This window comes from Berghia stephanieae, chromosome 3 (genome assembly GCF_034508935.2).
Source record: "Berghia stephanieae isolate SIO BIC M18660-M18661 chromosome 3, UCSD_Bste_1.3, whole genome shotgun sequence".
NCBI classification, from domain to species: domain Eukaryota; kingdom Metazoa; phylum Mollusca; class Gastropoda; order Nudibranchia; family Aeolidiidae; genus Berghia; species Berghia stephanieae.
In genome coordinates this window covers 16,266,173-16,273,672 of record NC_088362.1, presented here as the reverse complement: position 1 = coordinate 16,273,672, position 7,500 = coordinate 16,266,173, and the positions used below count along the sequence as shown (strand labels likewise).

At 36.3% G+C, this 7,500-nt stretch overlaps 1 protein-coding gene and 1 non-coding gene across 2 annotated transcripts in view; one reads left to right on the top strand and one right to left on the bottom strand.

Moving 5' to 3' along the window:
* The window catches only part of LOC144967227 (uncharacterized), a 106,247-nt gene that overhangs the window by 19,239 nt on the left and 79,508 nt on the right, over positions 1 to 7,500 (top strand). The window lies entirely within an intron of this gene.
* Positions 2,915 to 3,033, bottom strand: LOC144969771 (5S ribosomal RNA). Its single transcript, XR_013644848.1, has one exon. It is a non-coding gene; the product is annotated as a 5S ribosomal RNA (ribosomal RNA).

Here is a 7,500-nt window from a genome sequence, read left to right as displayed (position 1 = left end):
AAAACATTTTGGTGAAAAATATACATTATCTTTGTTCATACTCGTTTTGCGACCTGATTTGAGGTCTGGCATAAAAAATATAACAATCTTATGGCAAATGTTCCCAAAAAGTAATGGAGGAATAAGCTCCGTATTCTTCCCTCTTATCAAAATTGTAGGATTTTGTGTCGCAATAGAGAGGTTTTACAGCTTTAGCTTATATATCGTTCGTTCGTATCAATGTTTTTGTCTCAAGGAAATCGAAATGGCGGCGGCCTTATTTACTTCCGACACAAAAGTGCACCACTAATTTTATCTTATTTCGCGATTTGTTGATTGAAGACCTATCCTTCGCTTAATATTATATAAAGCGTTGTATGATGATTTAGAATTACAAAGAGGCATCAAAAATAATAAATCATCCTGTTGATGAAGTAGAAAGAATTCATGGAAAAGCAATAGAAAGGAAAGCATTCTCAATTACCAACAATAAAAAAACATATTTTATACCATGAATTTGATCTTTTGCCATCTGGGAGAAGTTTTTGTCAGATTAAATGTGGAACTAACAAGTATAAATCAACGTTCGTTCCATCAGCAATAAAAATGTTGAATATTTCATATGGTACAGCAAAACCAAGGATTGATGCGTTGACTGATTGACTGATTAATTTGTTTAATGTTAGGCTAGATGAAGTGACCAATTGATAATGATGATAATATTTGGTGTTGAATTGCCAAGAATGTAACGAATTGAAAATGAAATGAAAATGTTAATGTTGTGTATGTCGCATGCGTGAAAGAAAGAGAGGAAGAGAGAGGGAGAGAGAGAGAGAGAGAGAGAGAGAGAGAGAGAGAATGGGTAGGAGTGAAGTGTCTGTTCAATGTTATAGTTATCATATAACGTTATGACAAGTGTAACTAAATGACAAATTGCCATATTTATGGACAATAAAGATCTATTATTATTATTATTATTATTATTATTATATGATTTGTATTAGAACATTACAAAGTTGCGAATCAAAATATTATGACAAAATTGATGTTAAAAATGTATAATTTGGATTAAAATTCAAAATACAAATACCCTATCAAAAAACCTCTCTATGGTGACAAGATACATTATCTCTGTAATAATTGTGGAAACTTTCAGACAATTTCATTGAATAGATTCTGAGAATGTTTGACATAAAATCCCATAATCCTAGAAAAATGACAAATTATTGAGAAAATAACAAAACAGCTTTCCCTTTTTCAAACTTTTCTTACCACCTGTATCCTTTTCGTTTGCGTTTTTCGTGCCTTTATAGTCTATTTTGAGAAGTTGGACTTCAATAATATTATTTCTATGATAATAAGATATCGTTTTCCACCAAAATCTCAAAATATTAATTTTCTAAAGGATGTTTACTAATAATTATATCCAAACCGCCCCTTAATAATATAGATAACATCCGGTCTCCCTGCTCTATCATACCATATTGCAGAGTGTGGTGGAGTTCGGATAGCTGGAATCAAGCGAGAACCGTTCCAAATAAACCACATGATAAAACTGTGAAAGAAAAAATAGAAGATTCAACACACTAGTGCTTTGAAATTTCAAATTAGTTATATGAATGAAATCAAACACAGCCGTCTGTTGAATCGCGGAAGATGTACTTAGAAAAGGCACTTTATTCCTTTTATCTTCTCCATTTATGAACCATATTGATCGGGTAATGCATGTCGCTAAAATTATTATGCCCAGGTGTTTACCCTTCTTAACCCCTATGATGCCGCAACTTCCGCCCAACTCTGCCTCTGTTATTTTAACCAATTTTGTGCTGGCTTCGATTATTCTTTAGTCCTTAGGCTGAGACATAACACTCATGGAGCCGAAGTTCATCCCGGTTTCTGTAGGGTTAAGCGGTCACTTGCAATTGATTGCTTGCTACCCTTTTGAGAGGAAGCCGGTACACACTCACACACACACACACACAATATATATATATATATATATATATATATATATATATATATATTATATATATATATATATATATATATATATATATATATATATATATATATATCGAAATACTTTTCAGCAGATCTAATAGATCGAGTAGGGTGGACAGGGGGGCCAGAAAAAAAAACTTGACTTACCGGGGGATATTTCCCAGTCCCTTAGCGTGTGAAGCGACTGCTCTGCCAACAGAGAAAACGTGGCCCCTCTTATTCTTTATCCTATTATGAGTCCTCCTCCTTTAAGCATGCCTGTGAAACATAGGAGGCGAGATGGCCGAGTGGTTGAAAAAAATGAGCGCAATATCCATCAAAGGTACTCAAAACGCTTTACAAAGGGTCCCTAGCCAACAGCATCACTTAATATATAAGACGAGACATGATGCCTGTTAGGCGAGATCGTCATTTTTTTCCGCAAAGACAACACTTTCAACGGCCAGGCACTCATTTTACACATCAGTACGTGAGAGAGTGTGATCTAGTGGTATGACACTCCTGGGCTTAAGTCTCGCTCGAAGGCTCTTTACACACACTCTCACACCGTACTGAAGTATTCAATTCTCCGGAAGAGTAGGTTGACACTTCCAATGAGATTGAAACCAGTTGGATTTTATTTATTTTTGCATCACACTTTTGTTACCTATTAATTTTCAAACAAAAATTAGAGACTTGAATTTAAAAACACGCCTTCAATGTGGAGGAATATATTTGATTCCTACTCTTCTAAAAGAAAAAAAATGAATTTCAGAAATCTTATCGTTCTGACGTCAAACTCAATTTTCTTCGCTTGGTTCATTTCGAGTAACGCGGAGGATCATATCAAATCGTGCGAAAGATAGAATCTAAATTGAATGTTGATAAGATAAAAGAAAAAAATGTAATAACATTGTAAAATAGGTAAATCAAAAAAAACCTTTAAAAAAAAAGATGTCTACAACACGTGGGGTTTCCAAGCGGTCACCCATCTAAGTACTAACCACGCCTGACGTTGCTTGACTTCGGTGATCGGACGAGAACCGGTATTTTCAACGTAATATGGTCGTAGACAACAAGTGTCGAAAATAGAATTTAATATAATATTAAAACACATTTGCTAATTTATATAATGATGAAGATAGTTTAGAAATGTATAATATTGTAAGTTGAAATAGCGTATTGTATTCGTCAGTTGCACAATTTGTCGTTACTCGAGAATTTATTACAAGTTTTTGTTCCTCAATTTCGGTTTCAAACTTTGTGAACTTAGAATTTATCACATGACTGACAACATTCAAAATGGCGATGGGCTATCTTGAAAGCGGCATGAGACACTTCATCGGAAGCGAGGACGAGAGAAGCATTCGCGAAACCAGGGTTACGTTCTCTCTGTAAGGGCATGTTGATAAAAGTGGTGCATTTAAGTCCTTTGAAAAACCGGGCTAAAACCATTGAGTGTAGAGGGAGTACGGAACCTTTTATGTTTTATTCAAATCAAAGAGAAAAATCAGTTCAGGCTTAGGTGTGGTTCAATAGATAGAACGAAGATGACGTCACTCAGGTCTTTGTTATTGGTTTGTTTGTTTGTTTGTTTTTGTTTTTTGTTGTTTTGTTTTTTTGCCATCCACGTTTTTGAGTATAAAAGTTCATGGTTACGCATAATTTTGTATGTTGGCCCGTTATATTTCCGGATGGCAATGTTGTGAGCTTCTTTCTTAGTCAAGCGCATACAATCTATAGGAGGAGCAAAATTGACGTCACTCAGCTCTTTATTATTGTTTTTAGATAGCCATTGTAATGTTTAGTTCTCAATAAATTATATCAGTCAGACTATAAAAGTTCAAGGTTACACATTGTTTTGAGTGTTGGTACCTTATATCCTGCTGGCGTATGATGTGAGTATTTTAGCTAAATACATATTATCTAAACGTTGAGTTCGAACTCAGCCTTAAGTTCGAGTGCCCCGGATATTTTCAACTACACAGCAGTAACATAAATTTGAAGATTATCGATTTCGTTTTGCTAAATTCCAAGTACTCAACTTTGCGCTGCTCAAAGTGGATCACCGACAAGAGAGCTACAGGCCACTGGCCGAATGTCATACCACTAGACAACAAAACGGCCTATAACTGACGAAGGATTATTTAAAATGAGCAAATATATAGCGCAATATCCACTAAACGTGCTGAAAGCACTTTACAAAGGGTCCGTGACCAATATGATGCCTGTCAGTGTCAGGGCATATTACAATTTTTCAGACAGAGACGACGCTGTTAACAGCCAGGTACTAATTTTACACCTGAGTACGGTGCGAGAATGTGAGTAGAGAGTGTTTTCCAAGGACTCAACTATGCGAGCCGAGCGAGGCTCGAATCCAGGAACTTACTATCCTAAAGCGAGTGTCATACCACAACCTATACTACCTATACTTCTGCACTCTGAAAAACAAAACACATTCAAAAAATTTGTCCAGAAAACGCCTCCTTCCAATATCGATCAACTAATATGACCCTCATCTTGCCAAAAGCTCTCAAGCATGTGATTACAATGGAGTCTTCGAGGAAGTCACAAGTTTGAAAGCTTTTGACATGGTCGATTTGGGTCATTTTAGTCGGTCCATGTTTGAAGGAGGACGAGCTTTCTGACCAAAATCTTTTGACATGATAGTTTTGGGTCATTTTAGTCGGTTGATGTTTGAAAGAGGACGAGCTTTCTGGACAAACTTTTTTTTAACGTTTTTATTGGGGTTTGTTTTTTCAAAGTTTGGCAAAAAAAAAAAAAAAAAAAAAAAAGATAGTGATCATATTTTTACTGTGAATCGAACCGTATACCGTGAATACGGGAGACATGGCACAGAAACTCTGTGGATCAATTTAAGCTCATCTTGGGACGGTAAACCAAGATAACGTACTAGCATTCGTTTTCTTTCCTATACAAAAATAACGTAAGTCTTCTTCTAATAAGCTATCCACCTGTCGGATCGTCAGTTATCTAAACTGATCTGACTGCGTTGTGCAACAGAACACCTTGCCTCATGGGGGAAACGTGAACATTATTATTTTCATGAATGTTTATCATTATTTTTTTACGCGTAAGGGGTCGCATCGCATTGACGTCATACACCCGTACGTCTTAAGCTCGAGTCACATGAATAGAAATCTATTTCGTCCTTGGAGACTTTGAGAGGGATACTATATCAGTACTTTAAATTGAGAGGGAAAGAAAGAAAGAAAGAAAGAGAGAGAGAGAGAGAGAGAGAGAGAGAGAGAGAGAGAGAGAGAGAGAGAGAGAGACTGGGTGAGTTTGGCCTTATTTTAAAACGCTTCCAAGCTTCCACGGCTGGATTTTACATACAATTTAATTGAATAAGGAAAAGGCGTAACCCAAATGATTTCTTTAAAGGAAAACATGCACCGCAACATTAGAATTAAATGACAAATTGAATTTCAGTTAGATATAACGCAACTCTTTCATCTCCTTTCCGGCTAATATACTTTAATTAAACGAAATATTGACAATACGCATACAAACACGAACGCGAACATAAGCACACGAACACACATCAACTACAAGGCCACCACCAACACCAACACCAACAACAACAACAACAACAACAACAACAACAACAACAACAACAACAACAACATCAACAACAACAACAACAACAAACAATACACAAATAATTATTTAAAATATAAATTAATTCCTTACTTTAATTAAACAAGATTTAGTCAAAACACACGCACATAAGTACAAAGCACACACAGACAGAAAAACAACAACAACAACAACACTAAGATGTGCCCTTTATATGGATAAGATAAAAGAGTGAGTCACCTTCATGTCGCACGGTGCTGTTTTGGCTGACGGCAATCACACCGACAACAACAACAACAACAACAATGACAACAATACACAAAGAATTATCTAACAAGTAAATCATTTCATCCCCCTCCCCTCCCCGTCTTTATTGTTCTCGGCAAACGGGGTTTTCCCGTTCACTCTTTAACACCATCACGTCAACAAGGACTTGTACTCAAATACCACCAAACCTCAGGTTTGAGAGTTTTTGACGAGATGAGGTTTATATTTTAATTGATCGATTCTTGGAGGACGTGTTTTCACGCCAAAATATTTTTAAACATGCTTTTTAAAAGAATATGACTAAATTCTTCTTTTTACTGAACGTGTTCTAGACATATATAATATAAAATATAGCGGAATCGTGTTTATGGAGATCAAGCTTAAGGTAGCACCGTCCAATTTATCATGAATGATTAATGAAGATACACTTTGAAAATTAATGGAAAGCTGGAGTATATTGGCAGAAGGTAAACTTTCGGATATGCCTTTTTTATGGATTAGATAAAAAGAGTGAATCATCCTAATGTCGCCGCCGGTGCTGTTACGGCTGAAGGCAATTTGCCATGTCGGATATAAGCAAATGTTTGTTCTTACTTGGAATTGAACACGCCGTATTAATGGTAAAAATAAATAAACAAATTGATCTCCGAATTCTAGCAGCTGTAGCTCAAGTAGTCCTTCAGAGCCAGAGTTTATCCGTAGCCATCGTTAAGTTAAAGCCTGACACTGAAATCCCAAAAGACTGGCGTTTTGACGTTATTATTTGGTTTTTGCACCGCCTTGTGAGTTGTCGTTCGTAGTGCTCATGGATACAAGTGGTCCCATTGGTTGAACTATTGAATACAACTCACAATTTGTTTTCTTTTGTGGCCAAAGACTGGCGTTTAGACGTCATTTATTGGTCAGTGTCAGGCTATATGTTAACGATGGCTACGGTTTATCCCGGTTTCTAAAGCGTGAAACGGACAATAGCAATAACTTCCTACTCTTCGGATAGGACGCAATTTTATCGCAAAGTACTTTCCAACAGATCTAATAGACCCAGATACCCAGTCACTGCGGGTGAACATGTGAGGGAAAAAAGATCGATTTCACTAGGATTCTTTAATTGAATGTTCTACCTACTGAGCCATGGGGACCCCTTGTAATTCAAATGATTTAACACTACTAATTAACTGTTCAATTTACACCCTTATTCATTTCATATGAATTCATGAGAGTGCCAGATTATAATTTTCGAAAATGCGAGCAGTTTATTGCGGAATCTATAAAGTGTTAATCACGGTCACGGGAATTTTGTTTTTACCTCGCAAACACTGGTAATCTATGGATCTATATGTACGTCTATATATTATTAACGTGTGTATCTATGCGTGTGTGTGTGAGAGAGAGAGTGTGGGTGTGTGTGTGGGGGGGGGGGGTGTGCGTATAAGGGAGAGAGAGAGAGAGAGAGAGAGAGAGAGAGAGAGAGAGAGAGAGAGAGAGAGACTGAATTGAATTATGTTGTAATAACCTTCTCAAACACGACCAAGAAAACATAACATACAACATAACATGTTATACGAACACTGCCGTATAACACAACATGTTGGTTAAATGCCAAATCATATTGAATACAGAAGATATTAAATTTAGATATAAGACACGTTCAGAAGCTCTGGTTTTATATATGTG